Here is a 23,136-nt window from a genome sequence, read left to right as displayed (position 1 = left end):
ATCATAGTAGACAATCCTAATACACTAATTATACTTTAAACACGTGTAAGAACCGTTGTGATCAAAAAACCCCTTCCGGAAAGAATTTCTGGCTGCATGGTGCACATTTAAGTAGTTACGTACGTTAAAAAAAAAAAAGTTGGATAGTTTATCTTTATTTTTATGTATATATTTTTTATTTTTTTGGTAAGTGTAATAGTTTATGAAATAAAAATTTTAAAACCGGGATAGTCTTTTATGCTAACCCTTTGCATGCCAAATTTGCTGGACCAATGAGACCAGCATTGAAATAGTATAACTCTGACATCTGTGCAATTATGAGTCGGAGGTCCTGCTTTTAGTGTTCACAGTTTCTGCATACAGCGGATGAACTGTCCATCAAGAAACGTGTACAAGTGTACGAGAGGATAAGTCCGTTGGAATTTACGATACAAAAACATGATCACTCTGAAAGTAAAAGAAAGACAGGGCCGTCCGAGGAGCTGACGGCGCCCGGGGTGAATGTGTCCTGACCCCCCCCCCATACACACAAAAAAATCAATTTAGTTATAACATCGATGCATCATATGTGTAAACGCGTCATACTTGTCTTTTTTTTTTTTTTTTTGTTTTAATATCAATGAGCAACACAATCAGAGGGCTATGGATCATACAAATTATAACGGAAGCAATGAATTTGTTTCTAATAAATAATAGAAAATCTGTTTTTCTAAATAAATCAAAATTAAATTTCGATCTGGACTCATTAAATGATTGAGGTTTTTGCTTTCACTCGTTCCAACTTAGTACTAGCATTTGTACACTCTATAACAAAAAAAATCGACGCACCAAGAAGCAATCATCCGAGAGCTTTGAAATTTTGTATGCATGATTGTTTTGATCAGATGTGCAAATGATTAAAATTTGGTGACCAATGAATGAATAGTTTGATTGCCAGCGCATCGAAACTGCGCAGCCAGCAGTTGTATATAAAGAGCAGTTCTTCAACAGTTATTAAAATTTTCGGTTTGATTGCAATTCAGATTATCTTTCAACAACTTAAAAATGCCTCTCCGCATTTTTCGTGCTCATTACGAGCAACTGTCAGAGTTTAAACGAGGTCATATCATTGGATTGAAAGAGGCCGGTTGGTCAAATTGAAGAATCGTTCGTCATTTGAGTCGAAGCAATGCGGCGATTCGAAGATGCTGGCAAGGATGGGTGGAAAATGGCCGAGTTCAGCGTCAGGACGGTAGCGGTCGACCTAGGGTCACAACAGATCGTGATGACAGAGTGATTGTCCGATCAGCTGTCACAGCGCTTTCTTCATCTCTGTGAACCATCAGATGTTCAACGCAAACACCAGTGTCCATCAAGACCATTTACAGACGGTTGGGACAACGAAATCTATGCTCGTGCCAACCGTTACGCCACATGCCACTGACGCCTACACACTGCCGAGTCAGATTACAGTGGTGCTTGGCTCGATCAGGTTGGAATGGTGCCGACTGAGGAAGTATAGTCTTTAGCGACGAATCCCGCTTCCAACTGTGTCATGACCATCATCGAAGACGTGTTTGGATACACCCAGGGCAGAAGAGGGATCCTGGTTTCACTTTTGCACACCACACTGGCCCTCAACAAGGCATTATGGTCTGAGGTGCCATTCCTTTTGATAAATGGACCCCTTTGGTCGTAATTAGAGGTACACTTACTGCACAGTGGTACGTCGACGACATCCTAAGACCTGTTTTGTTGCCGTTCCTTTTGCAGTAATATCGGCTGGTTTTCAGCAGGACAATGCCAGATAACATACTGCACGTGTTTGCTATGAACTGTCTGCAAGCTTGTCACTCTTCCGTGTCCTGCCAGATTGCCAGATCTCTCTCCCATCGAGCATGTCTGGGATATGATGGGATGGCGATTGCATCGGGGTTTCCCACGTCGTGCTTCAGCTTGTATCTAAGCTAGAGGCGGGTCAATACCTTACTGAACTTGTTACTGTAAATTTGGCATAAATTATTCAGTTGTTCTGAGAATTTAATCAATTACAATTCTGTGCATTGTCTTCCTATCCACCAATTTTCGTCTCAATCGGATCACTCTTTCTTGGTGCGTTTTTTTTTTTTTTTTTGTTATAGAGTGTATATGCAGAAACAGTCTTTTTTTCGGATCAAATTTTTGTAAGTTCTTGTCTACGTAGGTAGATTCATAGGTGCCCCATCACGAAGCGGCTCATATTGCGCCATTTAATTTTTAAAAGGAGTGCTTCCAAGTAAGACTTTGCTTCGTCAGTTGTGCAAATTAAAAATTGTTATTATCGAATTGTTTGCTGCTTATTTTATTAAATGCATACTTTTTACATAAACATTTCTGAATTTTTGGCACCGAATTTGAGACAAGTGACCAAAACCGTGATTTTCAATTTGTAGCATTGAACCAAACAATCTGCCACACGGGTCAGCTTCGCGGGCCGGTTGTTTCCCGCGAGCCTTAGGTTAGTCCTCAATGATCTACGATGTATATTTATATGCATAAATCGCAATTTTAACCCGAATATGTTGGTTTTCACAACTAAATATGTTATTTTGGGTGTGACTTAATATTTCTTTATATAATTTTGGTCCACACACTTGATTAAAATTTTCAAAGACAGTCTTTTCGTTAATAAATGCCCAGCTTAGAATCACTTCCTAATGCCAGCTCAATTGAAAGGGCTTTTCAAACATGGCGGAGCACCTCAAGATAAAGCGCTGCATTAGCAAATTGCATTTTGACATTTCAACAGTTACTGATGAAGATAGCGTGTGCCATTGACATTAAGCAGTGGCGGCTTATGCAGGGATGATCGCCTCCTCCGAAGGGGGGATTACGTTCTGATAAACAGCATGTACATTTCGAATCACCCCCCAATTTCAATTCCTTCGGAGAGTGTTAATGGAGAAGATTATTAATGTGCGTTAGCAGATATCCTTGACTTGTCGTATCTCATTTCAAGCTGTTGCAGTTGTCTGTGTACTAATTGAGTCGCGGAGGACTTGCGAGCAAGGATGATCAGAGAATTATTGGATACTGGTAAGTATTTATACAGGAGGATAATATATGACGCAGGAATTGTGAGAAGGGAACATGATAACAACATGATTTGTGGTTGAACGTACCCTTGTTGGAATTTTTCGTTTGAATACTCGATGTTACGTAATTTCAAGAATGTGCAACACGTTAGCTTCTCAAAGCCAAAGTGGTGTAACTGTATTCAAGGCTCTTGAAGCATGGAGGCTTTTGGCTATCAAGTAGACAGTTTTGTTGACTACTAGCGGTACCCGCACGGCTTTGCCCGTAGAAGAAAAATTAAAAGGTCATTTGGTTCGCCAGTACATTTACAAATAATGGATGATGAATATCTCGCCAATTTGATATACTCGCCCATGTTATGGTAGTTTGCTCGCCCACGTTATGATAATTTGCTCGTTCATGTTATGATAATTTCCTCGGTAAAATGTTCTTAAAATTGGAATAGAAAAAGAACAAAATTGAATTTTCGAAAAATCGCTTCGAGGTGCTCCCCCCTATGCTACGAACTAATTCTCAGCCAAATTTCATGAAATTTGGCGGAACGGTATGGGTGCTTTGCACGTAACAGATATCCAGAGATACAGACTTTCAGCTTTGTTGTTAGTAAAGATATAACCTTATGCTGCAAGTTTTTTCGGGAGGAGGGGAGGGGATTGACTTATTGGTAATATACAAACTAAGGTCCCTATATTGGAGGAGTCGACGCATCCGCCATTTTGGAGCAAACTTGATCCAGTACTTCGCAGCGATAGCGGTTCTGCTGATGTTTACATTTCTTTTGCAAATGTTAAATTGAGTCAAATGGATGGTTGTTCGGCTGTTAATTGTGCAAACAGCTCCACAAAATCTCTCTCTTCAGATTTCTGGCAGATGCAGAAAGAAAGAAGAAAGGGATACTTAATAGCCGACGAAGTGACTGGCAGCCTGGAAATGGAGCTCGCTTGTGTGAGGTTAATATCGATTTATTTCTCATGATTTTACTATCATTACGTTATAAATGCTCAGTACTCTTTGCTAAGATGTTGCAGTGTTCTTCGGAATGTTTTTTGTTCTGTATTTCCCTGTTTTGCGACAAGTACGATTGCTCCAATATGACGGATGCGTCGACCTCTCCAGTTATAGGGGTTCTAATACAAACCTTATTATAAGTACATGCAATATATCGACATTCCGGTCATCTTATTCAGAGACTGCATCTTCGTTCTAGTTTGGACCCATTAGTATGGAATGCCGAGGACGAAACTGCAGTCTCAGATGGGACAATCGGGCTGCCGGTATATTGCCTTAAGTTATGCCTTATTCTCGACTTAGGGCGGTAACTTACTGCTCACTATAAGTAGTTTACCTTACCAAAAATCCTTAATTCTACTAAGTGAGATTTAAAAAAAAAAGGCTTTAAAAACGCTCTTATAATACTCAGTTTTTTGAAAAAGTATGTGCGAAAACCCTCATGGCAATGCACCTGATAAACATTCTGTGGATGGTCTCTAAAAACATAAAATCAGTAAAAAAAAAAAAATTAATGATATGAAACACAGATTCTCTATGAAATCGTTCTTAAAATTGAAACGCATAGCAAATAGATAGTTGGTAGATAAAGGAAAACTATCTCATTTTATTGTAAGAAAGTGTTGCATGTAACATTTTTGATTACATAAAATGTTGCTTCTTGAAAAGAAAAAAAACATATACATACGAAATTTCGAAGATTTGCCCATATTTGAAGCGCATAGCAAATAGTTGGTGGATAATATAAAATTATCTCATTTTATTGTAAGAAAGTGTTGCATGCAACATTTTTGATTATATAAAATGTTGCTTCTTGAAAAGAAAAAAACATATACATACGAAATTTCGAAGATTTGCCCATATTTGAAACGCATAGCAAATAGTTGGTGGATAATATAAAATTATCTCATTTTATTGTAAGAAAGTGTTGCATGCAACATTTTTGATTACATAAAATGTTGCTTCTTGAAAAGAAAAAAACATATACATACGTAATTTCGAAGATTTGCCCATATTTGAAGTGCATAGCAAATAGTTGTTGGATAATATAAAACTATCTTATTTTATTGTAAGAAAGTGTTGCATGTAACATTTTTGAAATGACATAAAATATTGCTCCTTGAAGAGAAAAAACATATACATACGTAGTTTTGAAGATATGCACATATTTAATGATTTAGTCTCATACATTTAATGTCACACATTACTAGACAATAGTAAAGAAGTGTCATCTATTTTTAATAAGTTTTGTAGATGTATTACTCAACTGTTCTATCACAGTGCATTCTTGTTGATTAATAAATTGGTCAATCATGGATTAAAAATGGGAAGAATTATTTTTTCCATTGTTAATGTGGTGGATTTACTGGTTGGGTGGCTCATTCGCATTGCAATGTATTTTGGAAGACCTCTTTGAGATAAACATCACTTTAAAAAATATTTTTAATATGCCTTTTTCGATTCCCTTCGGTATTACTTTGATGCGGGGCCACTTATTTTGCGACATGATGAATCCGCCGCTAATCATGAAGATTTTGCAGTTCTAGAAACATTAACCACTTGATACTTTACTAATATTTATGCCACATACACAACAACTGTGTCAGTTTATCAAAAAACAATTATTGACACCTTTTTAAAATGAAAAAAAAATCTGAATATTATTTTGCAATTATTTTCAGAAACTTTTGTATTTGCTAACGAAGTGAAAAGTTTTGTGTAAGTTCATTACGTAGGTTCGAGCCTTAAACGCAAATTTAAGTCGGAATTTACGAACTTCTTTATTTTATAACCACAAGTGCTGAGTTATACACTAATTATTTTTATCTTGGTATTTTACTCATTCACAGACAGCGTATCTTTACAGCAAGAATGACTTCAAATAAGATAACTAAAAATGAAATAGTATTTGCTGACTAAACCAATAAAGTAAGGACAATAACTTTATAATTCATTTAGTTTTATGGATTACATTTAACTTAAATATCATCCAACACTGGGAGATTTTACGTAAAATGCTTTTCACTTGCGTCATCAAAATGGAGTAAGTAGTCAAACACCTTTCAAATGACATTCAAAATACTCTACTTATAGCAGTTGAGAAGTGCTGAGTAAGTCTTCCATATAACAAAGAAATAGGGCACCGGAAAATTCTTACTTTTACATTTAGGAGGATGCAGTAGATGAAGGTGGGAGGAAAAGAGAAAAGTTTTTCTTTGTCGCAACGGAAAGACGATAAGAGCACTTATAGTCTGCCACTTCGGTCGCCTGCTGCGTCGGGAGGCGTCGAACACTAATGGTGTCTTTTCACTCCACTCCATTGTTGACATATCAAGCTGTCTTTTCAAATTTATCTCATCTCTTGTAAACTTAACCCTAAAGGAATTTAATTGCGATTTAAATGCACTATCTCATGGGTTGTTATAGAATCTAGAGGAGGTCCTCCGCAAACGTAGTGAAAATTTTTGAGTTCGAAAGAACTTTTTGACAAACTTTCTTCCAATCTTTTAATTTGAAAATATTGAGGTAGAACTTATACTACCCCTGTTGTTGTTGTTGTCATGTCCGTAATAAACTACTGCGGAAAGTTTGGTGCCATAGTCTCGAAAGGTTGGATTTATTTATTAATAGATAAGACAACACAAGAAAGATTTACAGCACATAGAGAGGGGAAATAACACCCAGGGCATCGACGGGACTCCGGCATATGAAGCGAAGATTCTACCATAGAGCCATGGAGGCCCCACAAACTTTCTTTCAATCTTTTAGTTTGAAAATGTTGAGATAGAGCAGACTAAGTTTAATTTTTAAATGCAAGCAATGCATTAAAATCATTACTGGTTCTATACTACGTTAACGGGAAAGATACACTATTCTGCGTTCACGAGAAAGAAAGAATAGATGTAAGCAAAGAAATGAGAGATTTGGCGACGTCAATCACGTGTGGCCATTTATTCATGGAAAAGAAGGCCACGGGTATAAAAAGTTTGGAAACCACTGCCTTAAGAATCAAAATTCGAAGTCACATGAAAATTACCCTGACTTTTTCAGCTCATTGATACTCATCTACTCAATACCCTTAACTTTAACAAGAAGCCTTCGATCTAGGGTTGGCTTGGTGAAAGATAGCAACCCTAAGTACTAGACCACATGATACTATTGATGCCGATACTAGTAAATAATTGGTTGTACCGATATGACCTCAATTATTGGCATTTTATGTATCTGAAAGTTTAGCTCTTCATCCCTTATCGGAAATGGATCCATATTTTACACAGGCCTGCAAAATTTGGGTCATGACAAAGTGATTGTACGGTGATAAATGACTGTTATGCTATTTAGTGTTCCGATTTCAAATACTATGGTATCAGTTTTTCTCACTCACATGAATAATTTATGCAAAATGGGTTTAACCACATGGGCAAAAAAGCCTATTTTGTATATTGTAGGAGAAATGCTACTACAAAAACTGAAAGACCCTAAAAGTTCTCTTTTTAAAAATATAAGCTAATTTATTATTTACCAGTGGTACCCGCACGGCATTGCCCGTAGTAAAAAATTAAAAGGTCTTTTGGTTCGACTGTATATTAAAAAGATGTATGGCAAATTTCTCGCCGATTGACTTGCCCATGTTACGGTTCCACGTTATGATAACTTGGTAATTAACTCGTCCATCTTATGATAATTTTTCTCGGGAAAATGTTCCTGAAATTGGAATAGAAAAAGAACAAAATCGAATTTTCGAAAAATCGCTTCGAGGTGCACACAGACTACAGACTAACACTGTACCAAATTTCATGAAAATCGGCCGAACGGCCTAGGCGCTTTGCGCGTCACAAAGATCCAGACATCCTCCAGACTGAGAGACTTTCAGCTTTATTATTAGTAAAGATAAACTAATTTATGTATCAAACAATCGGAAATGCCATGTTAAATGTGCATATTAATTTTCTAGTAATGAGAACAGTTACCACTGTTTAACGTAGCCTGGATTCTTGTGAATCTATAATGCTCAATTTTCTTATTCCGGAACGAAGATAATGACTACTTTCTCAAATCATCTGCACCGGGGGTACCACACATTATATGGAGCCCGTGATTTATCCTTTTTCACAGAAATTTTCATTATATACTTACTCTCTTCTCAAAATCTTATTATTACACGTTTTCCTTTTCTTTTCTTTTTCTTTCTTTTTTTTTTTTTTTTTTTGTTAAATATAATGGCGCAAACCGCATATTGATACGCAACTTTGTAGCTTTTCCATGAGTTTTTAAAATTTATCAAGGATTTTTCGAAATATATTTCGATACAAATGCATAGTAACTAATCTCATGATGTATATTTTTATTACCTTGCAGCAGAGAAGAATGCTTTCAGTTATCCTTCAATTTATGAAATAACTTTTCAAACCTGAAATTCATTTTGCATGCTTAAGTTCAAACGCTATTTTATAACCTGTTCGTGACAAAAACAATATCTCTTCATTATACAGCCAACATTGGCGACAGAAACTTGCGTGATAATTGTCCTCGACGACAACCAAAGTTTAACAGGCTGGAATCGGAAGTAAATTTAACTGTGAAACACCCTGGACATATCATTCATCAAGCGCCTACACATTCAGATACTTTATCAGGTACTTTAAAACAACCTCGTCTGCACCGGATTGACGATCTTTCCCACCAGGGGAGGTGATGAATCGGTGTGGTTTTGTTAAGTACCCACTTAGGCCCTCGTCATCCATCTTCAAGAGGAGTCAATTCAGGCAGAAAGGATGGCATGCTAATGCAGGCGTTATTTTGCATCGCTGAATGCAACACTTGGGGACTTGTCGGGGGTACCGGTAATTCCTTACGTGAGCGATCGATTGAGAGATATTAATATTTATGGAAAATTTAAAATGCAGTTGCTGTTCAGTTTTTTATTAGTCTGTATGCCATTATAGATCTATATATTGCACCCGAGCCACAAAATTGACGGAACGCAACCATTTGCGGTAATGAGTTATGGAATATTTTGAGTCTACAAAACAATTTTAATACAGTCGAACCCGCTTAATGGAATATCGGATAATAGAATATCCCGCTTAATGTAATAAAATTTTAATGTACTACACCGTTGATGTGTGTTATTTTTATCCCAGATAATGAAATATCCCGCTTATTAGAATATTTTTTCCTGGAATTTCCTATTCCACTAAGCGGGCTCGACTGTATCAGATGAAACTAACGGATGAAATGGAACAAATATATTACGAATACTACTTATTATATGAAATGAAGATAAAATATAATACATGTTCTTTTTATGCCACAGAATGCCATACCCTTATCCTGACATAAAAGAAAAATTTGAAACAATAAAGAGAACAAAAGAATGTTTCTTGAGTGAAATAAAACGGCTTTTTCTACCAAACAGGGCAGTATATGGGGTAAGAAGATTTTTTAAATCTAGGTTCTTTACTAGAAAGAGAAAGTTTTTAATTTATAAGCGATAAGACACTATTCGGGCTTATCTTATGAATCCGTAACTTAGATATTAGCAAAACATGTAGAAAACACAATTGAGATTTTTGAAAGGAAGATTCTGCGAAATATACTTCTTTACTAATAATAAAGCGGAAAGTCTCGCTGTCTGGATGTCTGTAGGATGTCTGCGACGAGCATAGCGCCTAGACCGTTCTGCCGATTTTCATGAAATTTGGCACAAAGTTAGTTTGTTTTATGGAGGTGTGCACCTCGAAGCAATTTTTCAAAAATTCGATTTTATTCTTTTTCTATTTCAATTTTAAGAACATTTTCCGGAGCAAAATTATTATAAGAAGGACGAGTAAATTACGAAATTATCATGACGTGGAATGGGAGAGCGAATGAATTTAGCCAATTGGCGAAAAATTCGTCATCCATTATTTATAAATATACAGGCGAACCGAATGATCTTTTAATTTTCAACTACGGGAAAAGCCTTGTGGGTACCACTAGTATAGGTATAAATGAAAATAGTAATTGAAAGAGAAGACTCAATTTTGAAGTAATAAAAAACCTGGCATTATTAAACCTATTAAAGTAAATAGAATGAACAGGTTGGCCCGTGATATCCGAATGCATGTTGACAGAATGCTTGAAGACTCGAATTTTCAATATTAAAAAGTTATACAAATGCAGTATTGTATCTGCAGTATTTATTTTTATTGCAATTCATGTTAATACGAACAATATTTCTTATTTAACAATGCGTCGTTTCTCTTCAGATATTGAACACCTGTTGATAACATCGTAAGCCTTCAAATGTATAGTCGAGCTCGCTTATTGGAATATTGGATAATATAATATCCCGATGTAATAAAATGTCAGTGCACTTCACCGTTGATGCTGTTATCTTTATCCCGGATAATGGAATTTCCCGCTTATTAGAATACTTTTTTGTGGCAAATTGCCCATTCCATTAAGTGTGCTCGACCCTGTGTCTCATTGTCAATGCGCATTAAAAACCAGGCAAATTGCACAATTGCTTTCTGTTAATAAAACGTGAACATTTCCAACTTTCGGAACCTTGCAATTCTCATTTTCATTTATCATTCTTTCAGAATCAGACACTCGGACTTGTAGCAATTTAGTCTGCAGAGAATAATTGTTTCCAAAAATTCATAGCAAAGCTGTTTTCTACTGCTTCTTGAGCATGAAAGCGTGGGTAAGTATTTTGTTTCCTTTTCTGCAACATCAGATTTAAAACAATAACAAAAACAGCGAAATTTATTAAAATTTGGAAGTGCCATACCCTATGTTTAAGATATTCCTTTAAGTCAAAAAAAAAAAAAAAAGTTTAAGTAGTTTTTCTTTTGATGCGCGTATATGAGTACACGATCCTGTTTTTTTTTTTTTTTTTTTTTTTTTTTTTTTTTTTTTTTTTTTTTTAAAGCTATTAGCAAGGCATTGACTATGGAATAGGCGTCAAATGAAGTTATGTAGGACTCACATCAAATGCTTTCTTCAATCTTTTGCAAACGAAAGTTCCGGCAAATCTTCAGTACCATTTTAAGCTCGAAATTCCCTCTAAAACGGAAAAAACCTTGAGTTTAATTTCAACCGCACTTGTTCAGGGGTCTATAACCTAACAAAGGACAAATAAATACACAACTAAGTAAAAATTTAAGCGCCTGGAACAAAACATCCAAAATCTGTTTCGAAAGGGAAGAACCAAATCTCGAGGATTGTCTTCCGGCAGAGAAGTTGAATAAATAAATTTCTATTTCGAACCCAAAACACCACTATCAACCGCTTCTGATTGCTCTCATAAATCTTGGAAACGTGATCTCTACCTCAGAGAGAGTGGAGAGTCTTTATTTTTTCTTAGCAGCACGTTCTCTCCATTTGGGAGAGCTGCAGTGCTTAGCGGGATCAAATGAAGATACGACGTGATCAAGGAGTGTTTTATCTTCCTCCACACTCTGCTGAATCGTCTGCCCACCCCTCCTCTCGCCATCCATCGTCTCCTGTTGCTGTGCTTTGGTTGCAATCGTATTAGAAGCGGCACGCTGTCGTTAGAAATGAATAGTTTCTCAGCTTATCTTAAACAAATTTATGAATTAGTGAGGGTATGAAGAGTTTGTGAATTGCTTAGATGACGTATGAAAATGAATGTCATGCCGACCAGATCTGTCGTTTTCCTCCAACGGGGTGGTCATCAGGGACACCCGATGGGAGGTCAAATTTTCTTTACTAGGCAAATTTTGTGGGATTTTTTTGGCAAAATTTGGAGTTTTACTCGTCAAAATTACCATTATCCGATGAAATTTGAAGTTCCATTCGGCAAAGTGAGAATTTACGCCGTCTCAAAAAATTGAGTTCGAGACGCCCCTGGTGTTTTTTTTTTTTTTTTTTTTTTTTAAGTTATCCTGTTTGAACCTCTTGGAACTCATTTTACCATATATCAGCCATTGAAACTTGGTATCTATATTTTTAGATTATGGCTGTAGTTCTCAAAGTGGGTCCCGCGGTACCCTGATGATCTGTAAGGATAAGCGAGGGGTTCCACGAAGTGCCCGCGATATCAGATCTTTGTTATTAATTAAACAAAAAAAGTGCAATGCTTGCTCATCAAAGTCTCAGTTTTAGATATTTTACTTTTTAAAAAATAATAAACTACAGAAAATGCCATTCCACTACATTAAAGACCTTAAAAAGTCATTACTTTCATTTCATACACTAGGGGGCTCCGCCCTCTGCTCGCTGCCGCTCACCAACCCCCGAAGATAGCTCCGCAATCTTATTTGATTCGCAAATATTTAAATCATCAATTGGAAAGAATCAGATTAAAAAAGCGTTACAAGTTCCGTTTGAAACAAAAAGTACTCCTTTCTCGGGTTTTAAGCTAACTTGTAGAGCTATAGGTGCTAAAGGGCTCCTGAGCATTGCAAAACGGGAGTTTTGTACGTTTGAAAAGTCGCTTTCGATTCGTGCTCTCTAATAATGTATTTTGCTCTTTAACTAAGGGCTTGATTTGAGTTGAGCCTAGTGTTTTCTGCTAAAATAAAAGCCCTTATATGTGTTGTTCTAAATAATTGTGAAGTTGAAACAAGCTTTATTTGATGCAGAAAAAATTCTCTTTCGAACGACATAGAATGTAAAGAGGTTTGGAAAATCGTTCATCCCTTTAATAGGCAATTTACATGAAATTTTAGCTTAAACATGATTATAAAAAAACTAATTCAAAATTTAAAATAAAAAAATACAGTTGCAAACCCTAGGGGCTTAAATTAAATTTGTAGACTTCCTGTCCCAATTTCTTCGACGTTACTTTTTTTTCATACATAGAGATAACAAGTTGCAACTCTGTTTCTACATGAATTCTGGCCTTTTTAGAAAAATCATGCACATATATAAACATGATGCTTAACTATCGATCTCTACGTACGTAGAGACAGTTCTGTTTTTGTTTAATTAATTAAATTAATATATATACATGTAATTGGAAAGACAAAGATATATATATATATATATATATATATATAATAGAGGGAAACAATTTGTGTGCCGTGAGAAAATTTTAGCAGTTCAAAAGAATTGGAAAAATTTGGTAACCCCTGGATTATGGGGAAAAGAAATTGCAATCTGACAACACAAATTCTAATCTTAATCTTCTGGTGAGAAAGGAGTGAACCGTCAACCACAACCAAAGGAGTGAACCTAGGGGAAATTAACCATCTAAGAACAAACACTAGAAAAAATCACGGTTCATATAAACTTTGAGAGGCTTTGAAAACTCTTGCTAATGGTGGCTGAAAGAGGAAAACCAAGACCGGCCCACCATGTAAGATTTTCACCTGGTCAATGAGACAGCTGCTTTGTTTGAGAAAAATATATACGTAATATCTCTTTGGCTAACATCTAAAATCACCAAAAGGTTGAGTGTTAAGCTCTGGAACAGAGGTGGCCATCCTCCCCCAAGTTCAATGGCGCAAATTTCCCCCCAAATTTTTTCTCAACCCTCTTTCCCCCTCCCCTTTTTTTATTTCCTAGCTTTAGGTTTTTCTATTAAGTGCAGCAACTTGGCAATGAGAATTGCAATTGATAAGGACCTCACCTGGTTGTAAAAAATCCAGAAATAACTTATATTGTATGCATCTGTTTTTCTTGGTCTATATGAAACACGAGTACATACAAATTTTTAAAAACATGCGTTTATTAGAATACATTTATTACTCCTTCTTCTATACTCTGATTAATTGCTAAGTTACCTTCCTGGATGTGTATGTAGACAAAAAGGGACTACCAATATTAATATAATAGTAACTTTAGGCACTGTAATGTTTTGTCCATATTTCCCCTTTTATAGCGTTCTGCATATTTCCTGAAAATTTACAAAATGGTACGGATGATGATGAATAACTGCGGTGAAAAAGACAAACTTGAATTTGAGAGCTTTTTTTTGGGGGGGGGGGGGGGGGGAATTTTTTTTAACTGATCCGAAAAAGTATAAAAAAGGGGGAGGCAGGGTTTTATAAAAGATATTTACAGTTGTTTAAACCTGTGTACATATTTATTGAAAATTTGTTTTATATGCGACATTTTTTTAATCAGCACAACTCACGTCTCTTAGTTCAATCTATAAATAAGAAAACTACAAAAAACATTATCATGTTCAATAGTACTGAACTGTAAGAGAAATAAATGCATTAGAATGCTGGTATAATGACTACATATTAATTAAAATTCAATAAAACAAGAAATATTAATTAACGCATGAATATGTATCTATCTCAGACATGAATAATTAACTAGATTAAGACGTGAAGATTAACATCCTTTTTGTACGTTTTGAAAATTTGCAGACAAGACATGAATGATTAATGAACCTTTTAAATGAAGAAAAATGGCTCAACTATTTTTCTCCATTAGTTTAAAGACATCTTCTCAAAAGATTTAGACAGTTGTAGACAAAATTTTCGAAACGTTAGCAACTTTTTACATGTTAATGGGAAAGTAAGTAAAATCACTATTCATATTTTCGAAAGAACAGTTTTTAAATGCTTCCAAGTTATTCTTATGATACGTTTTAGTTAAATTGTTCCTTCTTTCTTCAAATTCATACTCATAGATTTCTTTATTTTTTGCTGAACGAAGTGAACATTAACTTTACACCATTACTTAATTATATTATTTGATTTTATAATTCACGGAAAACGAGCTGATGTGTGCCTCACATGACTTCCTTTTACTCCAATTTAATGTCATTTTCTCATTATTCAATAGTATAATGTGATTCAATAGTTTTAGTAATTGAAACCAGATTTTTAAAAACGAATCGCCAAATTTGTCACCAAGTTGGTGACAAAACTTGGCAGCCAAAAGACTTACGATATATCCCCAAGTGTCCGCCAAATTGTAACACCACTTGAGTTTACATCGAAATTAACAATGATTCCCCCCAAAAAGGGGCCAAAGACCCCTTTAGAAACACCCGAATGCAACCAAAAGGGGAGTTGCACAACTAGACCCCACTAGGAGTGTACGTACGAAATTTCAACTTTCTAAAACATACCGTTCTTGAGTTTTGCGACATACATACGCACATCCGCACATACGCACATACGTACATACGTACAGACGTCATGAGAAAACTCGTTGTAAGTAACTCGGGAATCGTCAAAATGGATATTTCGCGTATCTATACGTTCTTAGGCACTTATCCACGTATGATCGAGTCGAAAAAAAACTTAACATTCATTTGGGGGTGAACAAAATGGAAATTAAGGTCGATTTTTGAGTAAAAATTCTTTCGCGAATACAATACTTCCTTTTTTGTAGAAAGAAGTAAAAAAAAAATATATTTTTGTTTAAATGTATGTCATGTAAATGTCATAGATTTTTAAATTGCTTTCATTAATTCAATAATTTTTCTCATGTGGTAGCCATTATTTAAAGTTTTCAGAAATCTATTTTTTTAACACTGAGGTATATTAAAAACTAGAGTTTTGTGTGAGTCGTCCGTCGTCTTCTGATCCAGTATGACATACTAAATCTTCGAAGGTAAAAGATAGTAATACAATGTTTAAATAGACGAAACGAAGATACGTCTTTTCATAATGTCTTTTTCAGAGTAAATAAAACTTTGCTTATTGACGAAGAGATATCCAGCGAAAAGTTAAAAGCTTTTGTTGTATGCCTTTTCATCTATAAGCTCAGTTGCTTTGCATTAAAAAAGGCGTTAGAAATCTAAAACACGAGGCTAGTTTTCTTTAAATTTTGTGCATTTTAACACTGTAGAGAAACGGCACCAGTAACAGACATGTTTAAGACATCGCTCTCAGGTTAACTCAATTTTCTGAGCTTTTTAATATAGTTTACCTTTTAAAACTTTTTTTCTCTGATGAAACTACATCTCATCTAACGTTTGGCTGCTTCTGGATCCTCTGAATTAGTTAATTCTATTTTTATTTACTCCATTTCGAAAAAGGTCTGAACCCCAGTAACAGAAACTGAAAAATCTGATGATAACCAGTAACAAACAAGATGAAAAAAGGATGTTTAATGGGCAAAATTTCCTTTTTCTTTTCAAAATGTGCAAAAGTTCTTTATTTTTAGAACTAAAACCATACTAAATTCAAGTGAACATGAAACACCAGCTTACCTCATGGCGACTATTCATAACCTTCCACCACTGCCTTGTAATATCAACTGGCTCATAAAATTCACTCTGATAACACTAGATGGTTGCACCGTATTTATGGGTCACAGCAAAATCAGTTTTATCCGCATAAAATTCTTATTACTTAAATCCAAACTTATGACGGTATGTTACTGAACCTTCTTTAAAATTACTCATTGCAAGTCGAAAACAAATCGCTGGTAAAGTTTATATATATATGTTGCTCTATCAAATAAAACAAAAAAAAAATCAAAAACATTTCCTAATAATATTTAATAAATCACCAAGAAATCGTACAAAATAGCCAAAGAATCTGCTTCTAAATAAATACTAACTAACAAAAACCAAATGTTTCATAAAAGAAGTGTAAATTCCAGCTATAACTAACTGGCGGAATAGCTGAAGAATGGAATTTAATTTGCATTAAAACATTCTCAAGCAAAAGGGTCTACCACCGACTCAATACTTAATATTTGGATTTCATCCAAAATATTTAATATGAAATTACTATTTGTCAAAATGAGTAAAGAGAAAAAGTCTCCAGTCATTTTCTAAAACGAAATCAAACGGAACGGCAAGGACGCTAACAAGTGTTAGCCTTTTGAAACAGAAGTAGCTTTACGATGGTCCTTCGCTGTCACTTTTAAAGAAAATCGATTTTGAAAGGGAGTTTAAATGCTGAGTTGTTTGAAAAGCGGAACTAAATTAGCAACATATTTATTGTTCCAAAGAAACAGAATGCTGATAAATGCGTTTTCGGGCTTTTGCTGCAGCTAAAAATATCTAGATTAATTGTGCTTTTTATTAATAAACAAAAGTTAAAAAATGATTTTTTGCTTTGAATGGTGTGAATATAGTAATTCAAGGCGTCTTTGAGCAACAGTTACTCTGTTATATTCTGTGCCATCACATTCAAATAGCTTTTTTTATTTTTTTGGTATAGAACTGAAGAACCACTCCCAAACGACTAGATAGTGCTACAAAATTAAGAAATAATAATCACTAAATCCATTTAAAATAAATTATTTCCCTCGTTTTTAGGTATTGTGCTATATGCAATTATATTGTGTGTAATGCAATTTAAAATAGCAAAATAAAATTTCTAAATGTTGAAATACTATTTCAATCATTTACAATTTTGCGTCAAATATTACGGTGCATGACGAGTAATTTCTACAACTTCAAAAATGGCTCCAAAACAGCAACTTTAGAATTATTGAGTGATGCAATTCGCCCTGTATAATACTGCCAAATTCATTTTTACAAAATAGAGCAGAAAACTTATTTCTCAACCTTGGCATGTGAATGTAGCACTGGACCTTCTAGCTTCTTTCTTTCTTTTTTCTTCAAGTGCAAGGTACTAAAAAAATTAAACTGGTGCAAAATCAGATCCTTAATAATAGTTTTTTCTTTCCTTACATACTTTTTTTTTTCAACTATGAACGTTCCGTTTTGATATTTAAAATTGAAATGCTCATAAATTAGACATAAGTGCTTAAAACATTTTTGCTAGTTATTTCCAGTTCTAGTTGATAAAACCACCCAACCTAAATAAAATACTACCATCAAAACTAAAAGTCAACGAAAAAACCTGACTGAACTTTAGCATTCACACTGCGTAAATAATTTTCTTTTTGGAGAAAGCTACAAGAAAGTCCTTAGAATCACTCATTGGTTACAAAAGAATAATTTTAAGGTTCTATGGGCAACAGCAAATTTACTATCTTCAATTGCATTATCTTGCTAATTTACTGCCTTCAATTGCAAAGCTTTTAAATCAGAAGAAACACGACATACAAAAGAAATAAATTTGAAAACTGATTTTCATGCATAGACAATAATATTATTTAAAAAAAAACTATTAAAACAACAACATAATGTCCTCACATAGCACATTTATAACTGTTTAATATTATTGTTTAAACTAAATTCCTATCAGAACTCGCTTTTGAATGGAATTTTATCGTCTGAATTTTTCTGCCTTAGGTGAAATTATCGACACAAGTAAGTATTGATACTGTTGATTCGATACCAAAGCAATGGTATCAGTTTCGAAAATTAGGAAACTATAAGCTTTGTAAGAAAACTATTATTAAGAAAATTGTACAGATTTTTGTTTCTTCGTTTCATCATACAATCATGAAACAAGTAAAACATTTATATTCTAATCTATTTTCATGTAATTTATAGTCTGTACATTTTTAATTTTGTTGCACCTTCAATACGTACATGCTAACGTAATTGGATGCCTTGTGGTTACAGGTATCTTTCTTAATGAAGAAAAAGTTGCTCATCTATTAGTTGACCGAATATGGAAACAAGAATGTTATATCGCACATACACGTTCAAATTAAGTTGCACACATGTTTTTCTTGGTCGACCCTCTTCCGCCCCATAATGAATGCCAAAAATTAATTGAATAACTTACATCCTTAAAGCTAGCCTTTTTTTTCTGGACTCACATAATACTACCCTACAATCCAGTGTATCCCGTTCCTTTCACAAAACCTTTTTAATCCGGTAAGATGGGAGCCACTGTTTTTTTAAATCCATACCAGGCCTTTAGCAACCCTTGATCCGGTGTTGATTTGGAAGGAACTTGGAGGACGTTGTGACAATGACGCATTTAACGTGCACCAGTCATCAATAGCGAACACGGAGGATCTTCGACAGTCCGGTATCTAACCCGTGATCATTCAGTCCCGTGTCTGGCACTGTACCGTTCGGATCATTTTGAATCTCACCAATTTTTGAATTGACAAAGGGAGGGGCTAATATAGTAAAGCTAAAACACTAATGTACAATTTATTTTGAATGTTTGCTCATTGTAATCATTAAAATACCAGGCCCGACAAGAGACTATGTCAGCCTAGTCGGAAACTAGGGTCTCGGTTTTTGGGGCGGGGGGGGGGGCGACACTGACGTGAAAAAAGAAAGAGAAGAAGGAAAGAAAGAAAGAAAATGAAGGAAAGAAAAGAGAGAAAGGAAGAAAGGAAAAGGGGGGGGAAATACTCCGAATAAGCGAAAATGTTAAATTTATTCTTTGGATATTTACTGTTTTTGGCACTTAAAATTGAGTTAATTGTTTTCTAGTAAGCAGTTTTGTGATTTTTTCCCTTTCTTTTTTCTTTCTTCTTTTTTTTGCGTGGTGGGGGGATAACAATTTAACTGACAAGCGGCCACCTTGACTCTCTGCGACCCTTTTGAATATACATTTACAGTACAAAAAAGGTAAGAATTTTATTCATATTTATGCTCAGTCGTAACATATTAAAATAGTTACTTTTTTGAAAGGCATTTGATCAAGGGCAATCAAACAGACAAATCACACTCAAATGCTTTTGTGTGCAACAAGTGTTTAAATAACTCCTATAAATTTCACCACCTGTAGATCGAAGTTGAATAAAGATATCTGGCCAGAATTCCGAGGAAGAAACGGGGTCTACTGAGATTATCTACAGGATTATCTTTTACCAAAGCAGCTTTCGGGGAAACTATTTTCATTCTTAGAAACAGCAGCACAGCTCTGTGCAGCGGAATAATCCTATTATCAGGGTACAAATCAATGGCAGACCTACTAACGTTACTTTTGCGGGAGATAGAAAATAAGTTTATTTGTATCCGGATTTTTTCTTTTCTTTTATGTGTCATAAAAGCAGAAATAAATTAGCCACAGTGGAGAAAAAGTTATTAAACACTTGGAACTCATATTTTATTTATAATATGTATAAGAAATACGCATAGCAAAAATTTTTTAAATCCGTTTAAAACATCTCAATTCAAAAAAAAAAAAAAAGAAACAAGAAAAAAAGGGAAATACAGCGTAACTTCGATTTAACAATACCCGATTTAAAGATTTCCTCAAGTAATGATGCATTTTACTGGTCCGGATTTGACTTCATTTAATATCTATGCTCCTCGATTAAAAAATATCCCTGATTTAGCGGTAACTTTTTCCAGTCCCTTGACAATCGTTGAATCGGGTTATACTGTAAATAAATTAAATTGTTATGGGAAATAGGCGGCAAAGCAGTAGTATATTTATCATGGTTTTCTAGACCTTTTGAGGTGCCGTATTAGGTTCCTCTGTGAGATCTTGTGAGTCTTATTGCTTAGTTGCCTCCTATGCCGTGAACAGGAGAAGCGCAGTAACTGCAAAATTTTTGCATTTTTGTCATTTATTGTACGACAGCTTTATTTTTTATTCCGCTGAAACAAAAAGCACGCAAAAACGAGTAATTTGAGAATTTCCCTATTTTTGGTATTGAAATCAAAACGCGTTTCGTTAAATGTCTCGGAAACTAACTTTTCAGTAGATACTGCCGTTTACCTGACCTCGGTAGTATGGATCTTAAGTCGATAGCTTCCTAGTGTCGAGGTGTCCCTAAATTACAGAGCAATAACGAAAAATTAAGCATTCTCTAAAGACCGAAACTTTTGTTAATCAACGTCATATCGTAAGCAAATATGTAAGTTCATATCGTAAGCTAAATAGTTTCCTTCTAGTTTCCTACTTCGTCCGATTTGGTAATGGGTCAGAGCTTCGCGGCCGAAACCCCGCCTGGATAAATCTTCGCGCGGTCAAAACTTCGCCTGGGCAAAATTTTCGCGCGGTTAAAACTTCGTGCATGCAAAACTTTACACGGACAAAACTTTGTACGGAAAAAATTTGGATACTTGAAATATGAAAATCGTTTAATAATCAAAAAAAAAAAAAAACTACTAGTGAGCGATAGAATAAAAAAAAAAAAAGTTATTTTAATATAACTGATAAAGAACTCTTTTGTTCGATAAAGAACGTTTTGGAAAGGTAATCAATAAATTTTAACTTAATCTTAACTAAATGCGTATCAATTTGTTATTTAATTAACTTGATAAGTTTTGCACCTGCGAAGTTATGAATACGCAAAGTTTTATCTACTCGAAATTCTGACAGCGCGAAGTTTTGTCCAGACGAAGTTTTGCTCAGGTGAAAATTTGTCCAAGCGAAGTTTTGAACGCTCCAAGTTTTTTCCACGCGAAGTTTTGTTCAGGCGAAGTTTTGACCGCGTGAAGTTTTGTCCATGCGAAGTTTTTGTCTATGAAGTTTGGTCCGGCGAAGTTTTGACCCCAAACCGTCCAATTTATGTATTCGGATTGTACTTCACATTCTAACATTAGTACTCTATTATTATTATTATTATTATTATTATTATTATTATTTTGTTCATAAATATTTGTAAAACGGTTTCTGGTTGTTGCTCAAAAAAAAAATGTTGCAAACCAAAGTTTTTTTTTTCTATTTTTGAGAAAAAAAACGTGTCATAAAGCCCAAATGTTACTAACAAATTTTAGAATTGAAACACGTTTGTTTTGGAAACCGTATAAGAGAATTGTATTTTTTATCTAAAGAAGTATCTGAGGTTATGTGCATGTAATATTTCACTGTTACTGATTGTATCATTTAATTATGTGTGCTTTTTTCATTAAATACTAATATCTGAATAAATGATAAATTTACGTAACAGCATATAGTTCAGAATTTTGTTCAAAATTTTGAAACCGTTTTGGCGTTACTAATATTTTTATTCCTTTTACAAAAAAGGAAGTATTGTATTCGCGAAAAAAATTTCACTCAAAAATCGGCCTTAATTTCCATTTTGCTCACCCCCGCATTAATGTTGATTTTTTTTTCAACCCGACCACACGTGGATACATGCCTAAGAACGTATAGACACCTGAAGAATCCATTTTGACGATCCCCGAGTTAATTACAACGAGTTTTCTCGTGACGTCCGTATGTACGTATGTGTGTATGTATCTCGCATAACTCAAGAACGGTATGTCCTAGAAAGTTGAAATTATGCACATAGACTCCAAGTAGGGTCTAGTTTTGCACCTTCTCTTTTGGTTGCATTCAGATGTTCCAAAGGGGCCTTTACTCCTTTTTGGGATAAAATCATTGTTAATTTCAATGTAAACTCAAGCGGTGTTATAATTTGGCAAACACTTGGCAATCTATCGCCAAGCTTTTGGTCGCCAAGTTTTGTCGCCAACTTGGCGACAAATTTGGCAGCTTTGCTTTTTTTTAATCTGGTTACAATTTGGCCACTGTTGGTGATATTTAGAGAGTGAACTATTGAATCACATTAAAAATGCCAATAATGGGGAAATGACATAAAATTTGAGTAAAAGGAAGTCATGTGATTCATCAGCTCGTATGTAAAGGACCCGGGGAAATAAGACAGCTGCATTTATGAGGAAATAAAATGTGCAAAATTATTTCTATCTTGTCCAGTTGATGTAGCAGATTAAAATCAAGAACATGTACAAAGCTGCTACATCCACTGGAAGAGATAATATTTGAAATACACCGCCAGCTCAGCTATTTCCAGCCGAGGACTGCAGTTTCGTGCTTGTATTTCACGTATTTCTGCTTTAGCCCTGGCTAATGGGCGGTAATTTACTGAATATACCTTGCCTCGCGTTCAATCTTCGAGTTGAACCGAACCATTGCTTCGGTCACTCATCTGGTCTGCTAATTCTATATTAGCTACCAGTTTGTTTCGCACTCTTGGCTTCCTTAAGAGGTTTTCCATCTCCTGCTCAGTCACTTTCCTATGCCGGACTGATGAGTGCTAATAAGCACGAAACTGCAGTCCTCGGCTGGAAATGACTGAGCTAGCGGTGTATTTCACGTATTTCTGCTTTAGCCCTGGCTAATGGGCGGTAATTTACTAAAGATAATATTTGTTTTTCTCATTTTATATCGAGATAAATGCAGCTTTCTCATTCCTCCCACTGTCCCATTCCTTCCGGTTCTCTCCTATTAAATATTCATTACTTTTTGAATTAACAAAAAATATCTTTCACACTGTTTCACACATTTAGGAAATTAAATCATTCTCGAAATTTCTTGGTTTCAGTTCATTGTTGCAAAATTCTGT

At 34.9% G+C, this 23,136-nt stretch overlaps 1 protein-coding gene across 2 annotated transcripts in view; it reads right to left on the bottom strand.

Annotated features, from left to right (window-relative positions):
• The window catches only part of LOC129225851 (acetylcholine receptor subunit alpha-like), a 271,447-nt gene that overhangs the window by 120,369 nt on the left and 127,942 nt on the right, over window positions 1-23,136 (bottom strand). The window lies entirely within an intron of this gene.

This window comes from Uloborus diversus, chromosome 7 (assembly GCF_026930045.1).
Source record: "Uloborus diversus isolate 005 chromosome 7, Udiv.v.3.1, whole genome shotgun sequence".
Classification (NCBI taxonomy): Eukaryota; Metazoa; Arthropoda; class Arachnida; order Araneae; family Uloboridae; genus Uloborus; species Uloborus diversus.
The sequence above is the reverse complement of the archived record's forward strand: the minus strand, read 5'-3'. Positions and strand labels throughout refer to the sequence as shown.